The 16373-nt window shown below is 49.0% G+C and overlaps 1 long non-coding RNA gene across 2 annotated transcripts; it reads left to right on the top strand.

Annotated features, from left to right (window-relative positions):
- The first annotated feature begins 12423 nt into the window (after positions 1-12423).
- LOC123285531 (uncharacterized) lies at positions 12424-16067 on the top strand. 2 transcript variants are annotated; one of them, XR_011503762.1, is made up of 4 exons: positions 12424-12550; positions 13789-15217; positions 15305-15392; positions 15809-16067. It is a non-coding gene; the product is annotated as an uncharacterized lncRNA (long non-coding RNA). The 2 variants fall into 2 exon arrangements; XR_011503761.1 differs by lacking the exon at positions 12424-12550 and adding an exon at positions 12870-13006.
- The last annotated feature ends 306 nt before the right edge of the window (positions 16068-16373 follow it).

Raw genomic sequence — 16373 nt, 5'->3', positions numbered from 1 at the left:
TGAGACGCAAAAGGGTTAAATGACTTGATTGGTATAACGGGCTAAAGGAACAAAGTCTGGTGTCACCTGATCCCAAATCCAAGACTTTGCTTATCTTCTTCCGCTGCCGTTCCTTGGAGAGAGAGGAATGGGATGAAGGAAGTCAGATATTTTCCCTTCATTCGAACGGTTGCTCACAGGGTTAAGCAGTGCCCTCACACCCAGAGGGAATGCACAAACACGTATTTACCCCTCGAAATTCTTTTCAGTTAAACACATTAATAAATGATGAGTAACATCAGGAGGGACGTGTACTCCCCTTTCCTCCTCTGCCTTTTTAATTCATCAACCCACTCCCTTCTCCGTTGGCCCAGAGATGGAAAGATCTGCATAATATCTGGGTTGCCATGGCTGATAACATCCTTTCTTAGTTAACTCTTAAGGGAGGAGTCATGTAAAAGCCTGTAAATGATCTCATGAATTATGCATAAGGGACTCAACTCAAGTCATGCATATAAAATGGGCATTAAGAACACAAACTCGACTCTTATTCTTTTATAAAGAGACCCACACAGGGCTTGCTGGCCTAGTCTGTAGCCCTCTCATAGCATGAAATGGAGTTTGATTTATTGGTTTGAACAAATGTACTAAATGACCATTAACCAAGAAAATCAAGTTTTATAAACACAATTGGCATCTAACAAATAATAATAATATGCCTTTTCAAATTTATGTGTACTTGTAGAATATTATATAGTCTTTTGTGCACACAGTGACTGATGAAATCTAACCCCTTCTCCAACCCAGCTAAGAAGAACCAGTTTTAGACTGGCGAGTGATTTGCTGAAGAGCTCAGAAGGTACCAGAGGAGATTCACATTCAGATCCCATCTCCTGTTCTCCACCTTATTCTGTCTGATGCCTTTGAAGACACAGCTGGGTCTCGGTGGGAATAATTCTACCCCAGGGGGACAGACCGTTGCTAATTTAGGAAGATGGAGATGAGGGTGGCACTGGTCTTCACCATGGCAACCAAAGGCCCTCTCAACTTCAGCTATCCAGGACCCAGTCCAGCTAGTTCAAACCCATCTTCTCATCGAATTCTCAGGCTATTAAAGATTCAAGGACACCTCAAAGGGGGTGTCTGGTCTGTCCTTATATTAGAGACTCTAACTAAATTCCAGCATAGTCTGTTGGAAAAGAACATCCTTACATGGTTTGGTTGACTCTTATTTGGGAGAATTTGTTTTTGTTTTTCAACTACACGTCATTTAAGAACTGCTTGCAGATGCTGTCCCATGGTGGCAATGGAAAAATCGGGATTTGGGTCAGCTGGCGTGCATACCTGGTGGAGCCATCACTCTCTCTCACCAGGCTACTGCCATGGCCCTGAGGTGGTCCCCCTGCGTCCCCTCTCACTCCATATAGCCCATTTTCCAAACAGCAGCTGAAACCACCCATGACTTTTCATCATGCTTAGAACAAAGTCCAAGCCCTGCCCCGGCCAGGAGGCCTTCGATGACGTGGCCGTGCCGTGCTTTCCTAACTAGTTCCACGCTGCCCTCCTCCTTGCCCACCACATTCCAGCCGTGCTTTCTCTCGGTTTCTTGAACACGTTAAGCTTGCTTCTACCCAGGCCCATCACGCGTGCCTGGAATGATCCCACCACCCTGTCTTTGCCATTGCAGCTCCTTCTTGTCATTTCCATTTCTGATTAAATGCGGCTTCCTCCAGAGAACCCTTCCCTGACCGCCCAATCTGCATTAGTGGTTCTAGCACATAACTTGGCGTTATTTTCATGTTATTACTTTCTGATATTTCCTTGTTGATTCAATCTGTTTCACTCTGTCTCTCCCCCACCAACCTGTAAGCTCTATGTCTTGTTCTCCACTGTGTCTCTGGTGCCTAGGACGCTGACTCGCACAAGCAGATGCTCTGTTTGTTGAAAAACAAATGAATGAATAAGTGCCTTTGTTTTCCCTTGGATCAGTCATATTAGAAAAATGTGTTGGTTTGTTTACATTTGAAATGATTGAGTCATTTTATAAAAACAAGTCTTTCCCAGTTGAAATCAATTCATAGTTTAATAAAAATCACAACGTGAGCCAGCTCAAGCTTCAGTAAGTCCGTGTGCTCCACCCTTGCACGCAGTTCAGATCCCGACTCACATGCCTGGAAAAGTCATTGGAGTTACAGCTCTTGGTCCTGGGACCACCTTACTGTACCTTTCCCTGGGCTCTGAGGACCCAACACGCGTCCCATGTCCTCTGAGAGATTTCTTTGACCTCACGGCTGCCCGCCCCCCCAGTCCCCGCCCACAGAATTGCTTTTGTAGCACTTAGCGCTCCTGCCACTTGTCAGGCGTGGGTAGAAGTGGATGTTAGACGCTCTGCTCTGTGGGATGAATGGGCAGGCGGGTTGTTAACTCTTTGCAGGCAAGGTGAGGGGCTGTGTCCCTTTATTTCTCCTCGGCTTCTGCTTGGACCCTTTCCCACAGCATTTGTCCTGTGGATATTCTGTTGACCTGCAGACCCAACTCCAGTGGCTTTTTCTCCAGTTTTGTTTACTCTGAAACGAGTGTCTGCTTCTAGCAGAGATGAGGCCCCAGGGCAGTCTGGCCCAACCTTGGCCATGGTCAGGGGCAGAGGGCAGGGCAGGATTCAAGGGGGGTTCTTTCCAGGATGCCCGAATGTGTAGGGCATTCCCCTTTCCTTGCGGTTGAGATCATCTGGTGAAGTCATTCTTAGCCAGAAAAGGGTTGTAAAAAGGCAAGAACTACATCACTTTATGTCCCATAACAGCTTTCCACAAAAGAGAGAGATCCTTCTGGAGGAGATGAAGCTTAGTTATAGCTGAGGCTACTGGGCAGACCCATGACAATCTCCCTGGTAGCCAGGAACCCATTAGCATCTCCTTAGCAGACAAATGATTATGTAGTTGCAAGAGACCCCAAAACCTCCTCTGAAAAGAGGTTTGCATCTTGGGAGAAGTCGTGTCCTCAGCGTGACGATATGGTAAAAATCTTACTTTTCTTAACAGCAGACAAACCTTCCCCAGACCATAGAGAAACCTGTGACATTAGGTGATCCTTTTGATCAGACACTCGGCATGGCGGGGGAGAGCATCTGAGTTACAGTCTTGGATCCTGGCACTGCCTTCTAAGGAAAGCGGATTCAGATGATGGAAAAGTGCAGGGGGAACTCCTCCCCCGATCTCTCTCACTGGCAAGGAGTTTCTGCCCCAGGCATTAACTTCTCTTTGTCTTCAAAGCCTTTCTGCCTTTCAGCACTTTTACTAAAACATCTCTCCCCGACAGGGGTAAACTCTAAGACCTTCATCGGGTGGCTGGTAACGGTGTGGACCCTCACGTCACTCCATGGAGTCCTGGAATCACCCAACAATCCCGTACTATAGAATTTACCATCTTCCTCTTTTGCATGGTTGTGACCCCACCAGGCAGACAGGGACCTTAGAGAGCAATTTATCTTATCAATCTTTTCACACCCAGGGCCTAGCACAGTGCCTGACACATGATAGACCCTTCATAAATATTTCTGAATGAATGATCAACATTGCTAGAAGCTTCCAAGTGTAGAATCCAGCTGAGCTGAGGAGTAGGACACGGATGCGGGTGCAGGAATAGTTGTGGGGGGAGGGTCTCCATAGAGGAAGGGAAGAGGATCTCAGGACCCCTGAACTTTTGGCCACACAGAACACAGCCAGTGACAAGGAGAGCTGCCTCAGTGTGGAGAAAGTGAAAGTTCTCAGGAACTGCCATGGATGTTTTTTAAACACTTTCTCTGTCCTACTGACAAGCCAAGACCCCTCCCTCTGTGACGGTGCCAACTGAGCAAAGCCGTCTCATGTCCCCACTAAACAGTAAATTCTGTCCCTGCTAAAGCATTTGAAGTGTGAATTCTAAAGATAACCTTGGGAACCGCTCCTTCAATAAACCGAGGGAATTAATGCAGGCTTCAGGGTTGGCTGTGCCCAAGAGAATGGCAGCTTGATTTTTCTCAGGTCACATCTCCCCTGAAGGAGAAGGCAGCGTTTCCTTGTCAGCCACATGCTGGGGGCTGAGGCTTGTGGTGACTGCACGGCTGGGGATGGTCCCCACGGTGCACGCTGTGATAGAACAGTGGGCCCCAGACCTGGGCAGCCCCTCGTGGCTTTCCCAACAGATGGTGAGGCACGACAGGAGCTGGCAGGATCTGGGGGCTTGGCCCGGGTGCACCATCCCCTAAAGCTGAGGACAGTCAGCTCAGCAGAATGCGTTCTGAGAAAGCGTTTCTAGCATGCTGTCAAGATGCATGTCTGTTACCCAGTGGTGTGTGTGTTCCTCTGGCAACTTTCTGGGAGCTGTTGCTGCTTCCATCCAGGGTTTGTAACAACAGCCTCAATAACTGACCCTTATTAAGCACTTCCTTTGCGCTCGGCCTCGGTCTAAAGTGATGACACAGGTATGAAGTCACCCGGTACTCACAGCAGCCCCACAAGGCAGGGGCTGTTTCCATCCCATTTTACAGACAGCATCTGTACAAGAAAGGCACAGTTTAAGAGCTGCACCTCAGCAGTCCTCTTCCCATTTGAGAGTGATGCTTAGCTACGGGGTCTCCCATCTCAGAGGGTCTCTATCTTGCTGGCCCTGTCTCCGGATTTGCCTCCCTCATCATAGCCCCCTCACCCTTCACGTCCCTTGTATTGTCTGGCAGTTGATTCTGACCTCTGTCTGTCTGAGGGCCCTGGGCTCTGTACTCGCAGCCCACAAACCAGCCCTGCCTCACCCCAGCACCCAGCTGGCCCCTGGAACCCCTACCTGGGGTCAGATGGGTGGTTCTGCAGGCTGCACAGGTCTGAGAGTAGAGCATACGGTTGGGTGAAAATACCAGGTCCTCTTGCAAAAGCAGATGCTTAGCACCAGGTAGGGCTCCATATGTAGGCATAGGAAGCACTCTGCCAGTTTTTGAGCCTTTAGAGAGTAAACACGAGTCCACAAATGTTAGAGTTTCTTTTTTGAAAAATCCATGTTCAGTACTCTCTCCAGAACATCACTCAGAATTCAGCTTTTCTAAGATTCCTTCACATGAATCCCCACCAAGATGGCTACTCCTCCAACCCAATTCTGCACCTTTTATCTTATCATCTGCACCTTGCATCATTCAACCCCCACTTTAACCACTTACTTCTCACACTCCTGTCTTACTAGCCAATCCACACCTAGCCTCAACCGCGACACATTTCAACAATCCACATCATCCTGGCTTGTATTAGTTGCTCTTTTGCATTCTCCTTCTGTGCTATGTTGTTTCCTTAAGGAGATTGTAGATCCAGGAAGTCACCTATAACTTCCGTGCTCCCAGCATCTAGCCCGAGGCTGGGCAGAAAACAAATAGCTCAGAAACAGACTTTGCCGTTCATGAGGTTACTGGCTCCTCATTGCGTGGGCATCGAGTATTCTGCCGTTGGATGTAGGCCCTCCTTAAAACTGTGGGCTCTTCCATTGCTGTCTACCTCTCTTCTATACAATCTATGACTCAATCTATGAATCTAGACTAACCTCCTCCTTTTTTTTTTTTAGGCTTTATTTTTTAGTTTTTTATAGACTTTTTTTAGAGCAGTTTTAGATTCACAGCAAAACTGAGTAGAAAGTACAGAGAATTTCTGGATACCCCCGTCCCCACACATGCTGTAATTCCCCCACTGTCGACAGCCCGTAACAGGGCAGTTCATTTGTTACGATCAGTGAACACACTTCAACACATCCTTACCACCCAGAGTCCACACTTTACATCAGAGTTCACTCTTGGTGTTGTGCATTTTACGGGTTTGGACAAATGCGTAATGACATGTGTCTCTCCATGTAGAGAATAGTTCCACTGCCCTAAAAATCCTCTGTGTTCCACCTGCTAATCCCTCCCTGGCCCCTAACCCCTGGCAAATGCTGATCTTTGTATTGTCTCCATAGTTTTGCCTTTTCCAGAATGTCACAGAGTTGGAACCATACAGTATGTAGCCTTTTCAGATTCACCCTCCTACTTTTCATCTTTCAACTGCTTCCTTTCTTGGACAATTTTCAAGTGCAGGGTTTGGGTCCCTGGATATCTTGGGTAATCACACGTGAGCACAGTCTGTAGGCTGTCACACAGAGAGAAAGACCAGGGACTACAGGAGTGCAGTTGTAGGGATCTCCGAGGGCCAGAAATCCCCCTCCTACTCCGCCCTATGTTGCGACTGCCCTTTAGGTTAGGGTGTTGGAGTTCCCTGTTAGAATACAAACATAATATCTGGAAGGGATGATGCACATTATTTAACATTAACATGCTGATTCAAATTAGACAAGCAGAATAGCCAAAGGACAACGTGAATCTGGGGGAATGTACCCAAAAGGTAAGACTTCTGGGAGCTGAGGACCAAAATGAGGGCTTCCCTGCGTTGTGTGTACTTCCACAGTCTGGACTCCTGGAAAGGTGGAGAAAGATAGGAAAACATGTGGTGTAGTGGAAAGAATACACTTTTGGGAGCCAAGGAATAGAATGAACAGTTCCTTAGTACATTAGTTATCTATTTCTGTGTAGCAAATGACCCCCAATACTTAGTGGTTTGAAGCAATAAATATCTGTTGTCTCGCCGTTTGTATGTGTCAGGAATATGAGAGCAGCTTAGCTGGCAGGTTCTGGCTCAGAGTCTCTCATGAGGTTGCAGTCAAGATGTTAGCTGAGGCTGGAGTTACCTGAACGGCCGACCGGGGCTGGGTCCCCTCCCAGGCGGCTCACTTACAAGGCTGTGGGCAGGAGCCTGAGGTCCTTGCTGGCTGTTGGAAGAGGGCCTTAGTTCTCTCCATGGTGCTTCTTGAGCCCTCCCAGCGTGGCTGCTGGCTTCCCCAAGCGGCTACTCCAAGAGACAGCAGGGAGAAGGCCACACGCCTTTGTGACCTGGTCGTCACATGGTCATTGCTACCATATTCTTTTCATCAGATGTGAGTCACTAAGTCCAGCTCGTGCTGAAGGGAAGAGGAATTAGTAGGCTGTGCTTTTTTTTCAAATGAGTTTTGAGGAATCTGTGGGCGTATTTCAAAACCACTACACCTATGCTGTATAAGCTGTATATACTTACACATTCTGGACTCCTGGAAAAGTGCAGCAAGAGAGAAATGTGGAGTGCCAGATCTTCCACTCACCAGCTGGCGACTCGTAGAAAAGCACAAGCGCCCTGAGCCTTAGCCGCCGTGATCAGAATTATATGACAAACGTGCCTTCCCTGCACGCGTGTGGAGCCTTGGCGAGGGCTAAGGGCGGCGTCTGTGAAGACCTGCTTGTGTGTCACACGGTGCTGTGCAGACTTACACTGCTCTGCCTGTGGGCTGGCTCGGTGCGTGGCTGAGGGAAACGTCCGTGGCAAAATTTCTCCCCACGAAAGCATTCCCTCTTGCCCTGTGGGCAGATTCAAAGCCCGTCCCTTTCTCATCCTAAGGTGCAGGAGGCAGCGTTCCTCCCAGTTTTGTTTCAGGACCGGGCTTTCAGAATGCAGCGAGGAATTCGCGGGGTTAGGCCTTCTTGTTCCACACCCTTGCCCGAACCGCCCTGGAGGCCTGGGTGAGGCGCCCCTCCAGGCTGCAGTCCTGTTTCCTGCAGAGGAGCTGAAGGCCCCTCTGAGTCAGGTCAGACAGACTGCAGTTCCGAAGGCAGATTCTGCATTTTGTGCCCAGAGAACATTCATGTGCAGCCTTTGGCCCCATTGCTAAGTCACACCTGATTTCTTGTTTTATTTCCTTACATGGTGGCAAAGTTTCATTGAAATGATGTACAGACAGATTCTGTATTGAGGATGCTATGATTTTTCTTCCTTTAAACTCACTTCCATTGGTTATTACATTTAAGATCCCTTCTTTAAAGAATTCCTTGTGAATGACTCATCAAGCACTGAAAAATGTGTATTTTAGAGGCTTGTAATGAGAAGTTCAAACGATGTATTTGTTCCACGGGACTCTGTGATTTCCGCCTCCACTCACCTAAATGTTTTCGTGTTGGGAAGGACCATGGAAATTTAAAAGGACAGACGTTCAGATTTCAGGGAGTGGTCTGTGAGAACAGCTCCAGCAGTGCGGCCACCCGAGCAGACGTCGGCTGAAATATCCTCTCCATGTACCCTAAAGAGGGAAGAAACACGCCTTGCAAACTGGAGATGGGCTCCTGCAAAGTGCACTGTACACTTTACTTCTCTGCCAGGCCAGAACCACCAGCTGATCGTGCGTGTCTCCCTGCGGTGTGATGTCTGGACACGACATTGTTTTTCTAGGTTCTTGGTCTGCCCAGCATTCCCACTCTTTTGGAGTGTGATGGGCATAGTTGGCTGAGCCCAGATTATCTTCAGGGCAAATCTTCCCTTGTAACACAGTCAGGGGCTTCCTGGTGTCTTAGGGCATTCAAAACTCTTACGGTAAAATCAGTTTAAATCCCCTGGAAATATTTAATAATAGATGATAAATAATTTTTTTAAAGTTTGGGAAAGTAGAGGAAGTGAGGGATTAGCATGGCTCCCAGTTGGAAATCATGAACTTCTCACCCCATCTCCTTCCTTGTCTATGGCAGAGATCACCCGCTGTCCCGATGTCAGATGTCCTCTTCTTTTACACTCTAGAGTCTACAGAAATATGCCTCTAGGTTTATAGTTGGACACGAGGTGGCTCAACATGGCTTGCAGCGAGGTACGCCATGTGACTAAGTTCTGGACAGTGGTACATTAAGCAGAAATAGTGCCTGCACTTTCTGGGAAGTTTTCTTGAAATGAGGGGTACATACTCTTCTCGTCTTTCCTTCTTCCTAATGACTGGAATGCAGATGTGATGGCTAGAATTGGAGGAGCCATCTTGGATCAGGAAATGATGTTAGAAGTGGAAACCACACACAGGAGAGTCACAGGATAAAAGGAGCCTGGGTTAACACCATGGAGAATGATGCCAGCCCTGGCCTATCCATCAACGCCATACCTCCAACTGAAAGGTGGTCCAGCTGGCATCTTCACCCTACCACGTTGCCTCTTGTGTCATGGCCACAAGAGCAGACACCTGGTGGTTATGAATGCTAGCTCTAGTCAGGCAATTTGGGGTTGAAATCCTGGTTTCATCACTTATTAGCTGTGTGACCTTGAGAAAATTGTTTAACCTCTCTGTTATGATCACATATTGCCATGTAACAAATTCCCCCCCTTTGCATCCTCATAGATTTTAGGGTCAGAAATTTAGACAGGGCGCAGCAGGGCAGTTTGTCTCTGTTCCCTGATGTCTGGGGCCTTAGCTGGAGGACTTCAAGGCTGAGAGGTAACTCGACAGCTGGGGGTTGAAAGCATCTGACGCTCATTCGCACGCAGGTCCAGCTGTTGATGCTGGCTGTCAGCGGTGACCTCAGCTGAGACAGTCAGCCCGAGTGCCTGCACACAGCCTCCTCATGTGGCATGGGCTGCTTCTACAGGGTGCCTGTATTCCAACAGTGAGTATCCCAAGAAAGACAGCCAAGTGAAAACTGGATCACCTTTGCTGGGGCTGGATAGCATCACTTCTGCCAAATTCTGTTCATTGAGACAGCCACACACGCCCACCCAGGTTCCAGGGGAGGGGAAGAAAGACACTAACTCTTGATGGGGAAGTGACAAGGTTCTTGAAGGGCATGCATGACTGGAAATATTGTTGTGGCCAGTTCTGGAAAAGAGAGTCTGCCATACTCTCTCCCAAGCTTCTGGTTCTTCATCTGCAAATGAGGATCACCATATCTAACTCATAAGCCGGGGGTAACATTCAAATATTTAACCCCAAGTACAGCATGGACACTGACCAACACAAAAGTCGCTGGCATTAAGGCTTTAGTCCTGGATCATGGACCAGTCCTGGAAGTCCCCAGGGGACAGCAAAGGGCGGACAGGGTGTTGTGTGCCCGGGGAGGGAAGGGCTGTCACTCAGTGGTCTCAGGGCAGTGAATATAGTCCCTCCACCCCCCAGTACAAAAGCATTTCAGTGGCCTAACAACCTACTCTTGCCTTCTGGAGGAATGTCAGCTCTGCTCACAGCACCGTTCTGAGGATTAGATAAGACAGTGCATATGAAGCTCTTGGCACATGGTAAATGCAGAATAAACAGCTATTATTGTTATAGCTCCTTGTGGTACTTTTCCATCTTAACATGTAGCATAGAAGTTAAAATCTTAAAAACATGAAACCCCTAATGTTTTCTGTCTCTTTTAACGTGAGGACACACTGTCTCCACCTCCCTAAGAGCTTACAGACCATGTGAGCATCGAAGGTCTTTAATGAAACAAGTGGATGACCGTTCAATGGATAGATTGTTCTTAAGAAATAAGGTATCTGTTTCTCCTTATTGGGAACCATGAGTCAATGACAGCATTGCTCTGTATACGTCTCTTCACGGTTGTACAAAGCTTGAAAATTTCCTACATGTTTTGGTACACGAATTGATGTGATAACAGAATAGAAACAAAAGAGTATTACCCAGCTGTAATTTCAGAAGGGATTTCTGTGGCTTCATAGAGAAGTGTGCTTTGCTCCATGGAACCCCATATCCTAAAATTAGAATAGGCCGAGAGAGACGGAGTCCGGCTCTGTAGTTCCTCATAGATAGGAACCTTCCTTAATAATGAAATTATGCTCTCAGGCCCGACTCACTCGCACATTTCCTAGACATGAACGAGGCCCCCAGGGTTGGGCTGGCAGATATCTGAATTCTCTGGAAACAGCCTGATTGAGGCGGAAGGATTTTCCACAACGCTGGGGAGCCATATTTTCTGTCCGGCCACGTCGGCTGGGGAGGTCAGAAGAGGGGCTGGCTAACAGCGGGGGCAGGAACCCAGGCTGCCTTCAGCCTTGAGCGGCTGCTCCCTGCTCGGCGGCCGGCGGCTCCGGCGGGCCCTCCGCGCGGGCCCAGGCGGGTGGGTGGCCTCCGGAAGGGGCCGTGTGCTCCGCGCTCCCGCGGGCGAAGGCGGGGGCGGGAGGGGCGCCGTGTGGGCGGCCTGTCCCCGGGCCTGCGCTCCGCCTCCCCCGCCCTGGCCTGGACGGGCTGGCACCCCCGCCCTTCCTCGCAGCTCTCGCTGGGCCGCCGTCTCCCCGACCCTTGGCTGGGACTTGGATCCCTGCACTTAACCCTGATCATCAGAGGAAGATGAGTTTTAACTGGGTTCGGAGCCAGACGTTTACCAAGCAAACAAGTAAACTCCTTGGTGAACAGAAGGCCTTAGCAGAGGGCGAGGCGGCGCGTCCCCGCGGCTCTCCCGGGCCGGGAGCCCTGCGCGCCGAGGCCAGCGCTGCCGGGGCGCGGCGGGGGCGGGACCGGGGCGGGGGCGGGGGCGGCGCGGCGGTCAGCCCGGGAGTTACAGAACGCCAGTCTGCATTTTGAAGAAACTTTTCACTTCAAAGCTCAAGGCTAGTGTTTCTCAAGTGTTTTGGACTAGGGTTTTACATCATGTTCTAGCGCACATGTATATTAAAAGAATGATTTCCAGCTGAAAGTTGTTTCACAAAATAGTGCTTACACTGCGTGGAATGCGCGCTATTTTCTCTCTTCCCTCCTTTCCCCCTCCCTTTCTTCCTCCCTTTCCCCCTCCGTCTCTCTTTCTCTCTCCCTTCCTCCTTTCCTTCCTTCATGCTGGTGACTACTCGCTAGATTGATGTCACAGATGGCTAATGAGTTTAAAAAGCGCAGCACTGGAGCCCTGAGCCCAGAGCCCTGCACGGCCAGTCAGCCCCTCCCAGCAGCTGAGGGGCCGCGGTCACGTGGTCTTCGGATCTTCAGCCCCGCGGGTCGCCTCGACCGCAGCTGCGCTGAGCCCAGAGGTCGAGGCGGGGCAGCCGGCCGCGTCGGGGGAGCTCTGCAGAACTGGTTGAATTTGTTTTTCTGCACATGGTTGGTGGAACTCGCCAGACTGGCCGGAGCACGCAGTTGGTTCGCTGTATCGTGTAACAACTTTATTCTATCATCCTCAGAGCCTTCTTGGCACAATAAACCTAAACCCTTAGAAATTACCTCAAATTGTATTTGGAGCCATTTTAGAAAAACCAACTTCAGAATCAGTTCATGCTCACAAAGAATAGTCAGCTCATGTTTATCGCATTCTCATGTCTTGCGCCGGCGGCTCAGCAGTTGGGAGAACCCACTGCGTGCGGAGCGGTGGTGAATGTGTGCGTGGAAGTCGGGCTCGCAGATCAGCAGGCTGAGCCGCAGTTTGCTGTCTGCTCAGTGGGGGGAGAGTTGCGAGGATTACAAGACGGTGCGACTGCAGCGTCCTCCGCAGAGTGCCTGGCGACGGGCAGGTGTGCCGTGGCCGCTGAGGTCCATGGGGTTAGCATCCTGGCTACTCGGCCGCCTGGCTCACTCGGCAGTCCCCACCCACGGCTGCCTGGCACTTGATACCTTGAGACTTCCTTGTTTGGATCCCGCTTGGCTCCTCCCCAGGGACCTCCTTCACTTGTTTAAAGACAGGAGAGAACGTTAGAATAACAAGGAAGTGAAACTCTCCGCTGCTCTTCAGGAGGACATGCAAATGAGGGCGCCAGGTTCAAACTTCCCAAAGGTATCTTTATCTGAATTTTCCTGGGGATGTCCTCCACGCGGGAGACTCGCCCTTAAGTGAGAGATACTGAGAGAAGACTCCTAAATCTGCCTGAATTCGGATTAAAGAATGACAGTAATGATCTGAGATTTGGGGAGGGGGAGAATGGGAGGAGATGGGGCTCCATTAATAACTGAAATCTGGAGAGCATTTGATACAACACATTTATTGTACACCTACTGTTCACATTATCCTGTACCAAAAACTCAGGCCTCCAGGAACTTGGCATATAATTGAGGGTTAAAATATATTTCTTCATTAACATCTAAAAGTAACGCAAGAAAACTCATAGGCCATTGGGTAACGGTGCGCCACATCTGTTACTTGACGCAGTGTGTTATGAGTTCTAGACGTTTTCCAAACAGGGCCTGTGGGAGAGGCTGGATAGAAGCTGAGACCTCCTGGGGTGAACTCTAGGTAAGTGAACAGGATGGTGAGGAAATCTATACTGTGAAGGGCGTGCTCTTGGGAGAAAGTGAGTGTCCAAGTGGCAGTGGAAAGGAACACAGAGGTGGGTCCGTGTAAGAAGAAAGACTGAGCAGTCAGACTGGAGCCACACTGCACTTGGCAGCCAAATGGCTCTTTGGATCCTGATGTTTCATGTTCCACAACAAGTAACCAGAGTTACTGACAAGTAATGAAAGGACCAGTGCTAGATGAAGGTTGACAAATAAAAATGGCAAGTAATAGGATATATTGGAGAATATGAGGAAGCCATTTGGTGTAAACCTAATTCGGCCTGACCTTGTCTTTCCAAAAGGGCGTGACAGAGGCCGTTGAGCACGCATTGTATATCTGCTTTAGAGATTCCCTATGGCAAGAGCAAAGGCCCTTGAGATAAAGGTGCAACTTCCCTCCCCCTCCCAACGTTGGCATTTCTTTAAGGATTAAGCATCTTTCCTTAGGCTAGGAACTGATCGCTGTGCTTACCTGTGACCACCCAGCTCGCCTCCTGCTGCGCCCTCTGAGACAGCAGACCCACTACCTGCTGTGTCCATCAAGAGCTGTGCCAACAGGGCAATCTTGTGACTATGGTGGGAGGGACATTTCAATCATACGTGAAACGTCCTGTTTGGGGGTATATAACTGCTCTGTGCACCTCACTTCTTCGGTGCCCTTTCTTCCTTTGGGAAGAAAGGGCCCAGGCCATGGTCCTCAGATTTCAGCTCAGAATCAACTCTCCCAAATTTTCATTATAGGTTGGTTCTGGATTATGTTCGTCAACAAGGTCAACTGATGCCCTGAACACAGCCCAGCAATGGTGCCCCCTTGACCCGTCCATCGCCTCAAATAAAGGATCTGTTATGCACATCTGCTGCGGGGTTGAAGGCTGCTGACCTGGCCCTTGTGTTTACACAGGACACAATTGAAACTCTCACACATGAGGTAGAAACAAATGAGATGTCTAGGACACCTTCAAACCAAACTGACAATTTAGTCACTTACTGTGCCAAAGAGAATGTTTTTTTAACAATGCTGATTAAAGTCGAACATAAGCAGATAAAGACAATTACAAAAAATTCCGCTGCAGTTGAGAGTGGCAGTGTAAGAGTTAAGGCCTGAGAGCTGAGGAGAGCCTCCCAGTTGCCCTTGCCCTGGGCAAGTCAGGATGTGCTTAGTTTCTGAACGTTGAATCCCGGGCTAGAGAGAAAAGGAGAGGAAGAAAGTGCCTGGACTGCTTCCCAGGTATGTAAAAATAACTGCAAGGGGTAGCTGCCAGGTCCTTGAGGCAACGTCCTTGTCTTTCTCATCTTTTTTTTTTTTTTCTGGGTGAGGAAGATTGGCCCTGACCTAACATCTGTTGCCAATCCTCCTTTTTTTGCTTGAGGAAGATTATCCCTGAGCTAACATCTGTGCCCATCTTCCTCCATTTTGTATGTGGGGTGCCACCACAGCATGGCTTGATGAGTGGTGTGTAGGTCCATGCCTGGGATCCAAGCCTGCAGACCCTGGGTGCGTGAACCCAACCACTACACCACCTGGCTGGCCCTGTTTCTTATCTTTTTATCCCCATGTCTGACCCAGGATCTGTCACACCGAATTCAAATTAACAAACTTTTATTGACTGTCTCCTGTGTGCCAGTTTTTGGAACTAGGAATAAAGAGATGATCAAGACTGGGTCCTGCCTTGAGGCTACTCACCGCCTGGGAAGGGTGGCACGTGTGTGAGTAAGTAAAATGCAGTGTGATAAACACAATGAGCAGTTATGCCCAAATAAGGCAGCTCCAAAGAGGTGACGTGCCAGCTGGCTCTAGAGGAGAGGAGAAGGCAAAGGGTTGTTGTAAGAAAGAAAGTGCATTTTAGGCAAATCTGACTCATTGTAGGAGATCTGTATGTATCTGCTGAATGAAGGCAGGCGTGACTGGAGAACACACGCATAGGCCTAGAGGAGTGTGCAAACTCAGCGGGCCAGGTAGACAGTGTAGAGAGAAGTCGTTCATCGTTTGCAGGACGTTTTGCACATAGCAAATGCCAAGAAAGCGAGCCTTGGCCTCGGATGCGTTATTGCTGCGGAAGTTGCCGCAAGTGGACTGTTTCATTTCCATGCACGCTGTCCTGGTGGAGAAGTAGTGAGCTAGATACTTTGGTTGGCCCATCAACAAAGAGGCGTCAAAGGAGCTGTCGAGGTACGTGGCGTCTGTGATTCCAGGGAGAGGAGTGGCGTGACGCCTCTACACAGCTCCTGATTTTATCTATCTCTGTCTTTTCTACAGAATACCTTATGTGGAAATACTTTTTTCATAGGAGCAAATATGGAGCAATATAAAAGTTCTGTCCCTATCGTGCGCCGTCCTTCCCCAGGTGTGTTGTTGCCAGAGCTGAGGGATGAGCCAGGCCTTGAGCTGCTGAGAGCTGTCCCGGGAGGGGTCGGTGTTAGCGCGGCCAGGCTCAGGAGAGCGAGAGCACACTGCATTCTTCTGTGGCCACGATTTTACTTTACTGTCTCTCCTCGGGGGCAGGCGGGGAAGCAGAGCTCTAGGGCCACAAGAAGTGGACAGAGGCAGGTCAGGTCCCTCTCACGTCCTGCCAGGGCGGGCCTGCGGGCTCTTCTGCGGCTGTAAGCCGTGGCAGGCCTGGCCTTGCGGGGCTTCCCAGGAGTCTGTCCCCGACCGCCAGGCCGCCCTGACCAGGGGCTGAGCTGGGATCCCCACCCCACTGGTAAAGATATGCCTGCGTTTCTACAGGTCTCTTAAAGCACATTTACTTTATTTTCACAGATGAGACAAATGCCACCCAGATCTCAACTATAAAAGGCTTCTGCGCTGAACCAGGCTGTTTGATTTGGCCAGCAAGCCAGGATTCCTCTCCACAGAGCGAGACACACATGACTACATGCCGAGAAATGAGCTCCTTTTTTGTTCATAGAGAAAACAGCCTTCATTTTTCCCTAGTGCCATAGAAACTGAATGGCTTGAGCATGTTTTTATATGCAAACATATCCCCATAGCAGAGAGAAATAAAGTTAACTCAAGAAGCAAAAATGTCTGCCTATAGGTATATTGAACAAAGGTCACCACATAACCCAGATTTTAAAGGAAAATTCCAACTTCCAATGTTTAAAAACTGTATAGCTGATTATACATAAATAATATAGCTGAATTTATTGCTTTATATTGATTTTGTTTCAATAATGATAATTTATTAAATGTGCGGCCAAATGTGATACACCAGTCAGAAAATTATTTGTCATCAGACTTTATGTCCTAATTTTTGGTTTTGAAAAAGGGAGTCATCATACATCAGCTTTCACATGAAAGTGTCCTAAAGGTACACTTGCCCCAA

Source organism: Equus asinus, chromosome 5 (genome assembly GCF_041296235.1).
Source record: "Equus asinus isolate D_3611 breed Donkey chromosome 5, EquAss-T2T_v2, whole genome shotgun sequence".
Taxonomy (NCBI): domain Eukaryota; kingdom Metazoa; phylum Chordata; class Mammalia; order Perissodactyla; family Equidae; genus Equus; species Equus asinus.
Note: the sequence above shows the minus strand (reverse complement) of the source record. Positions and strands in the feature narration are given on the sequence as shown.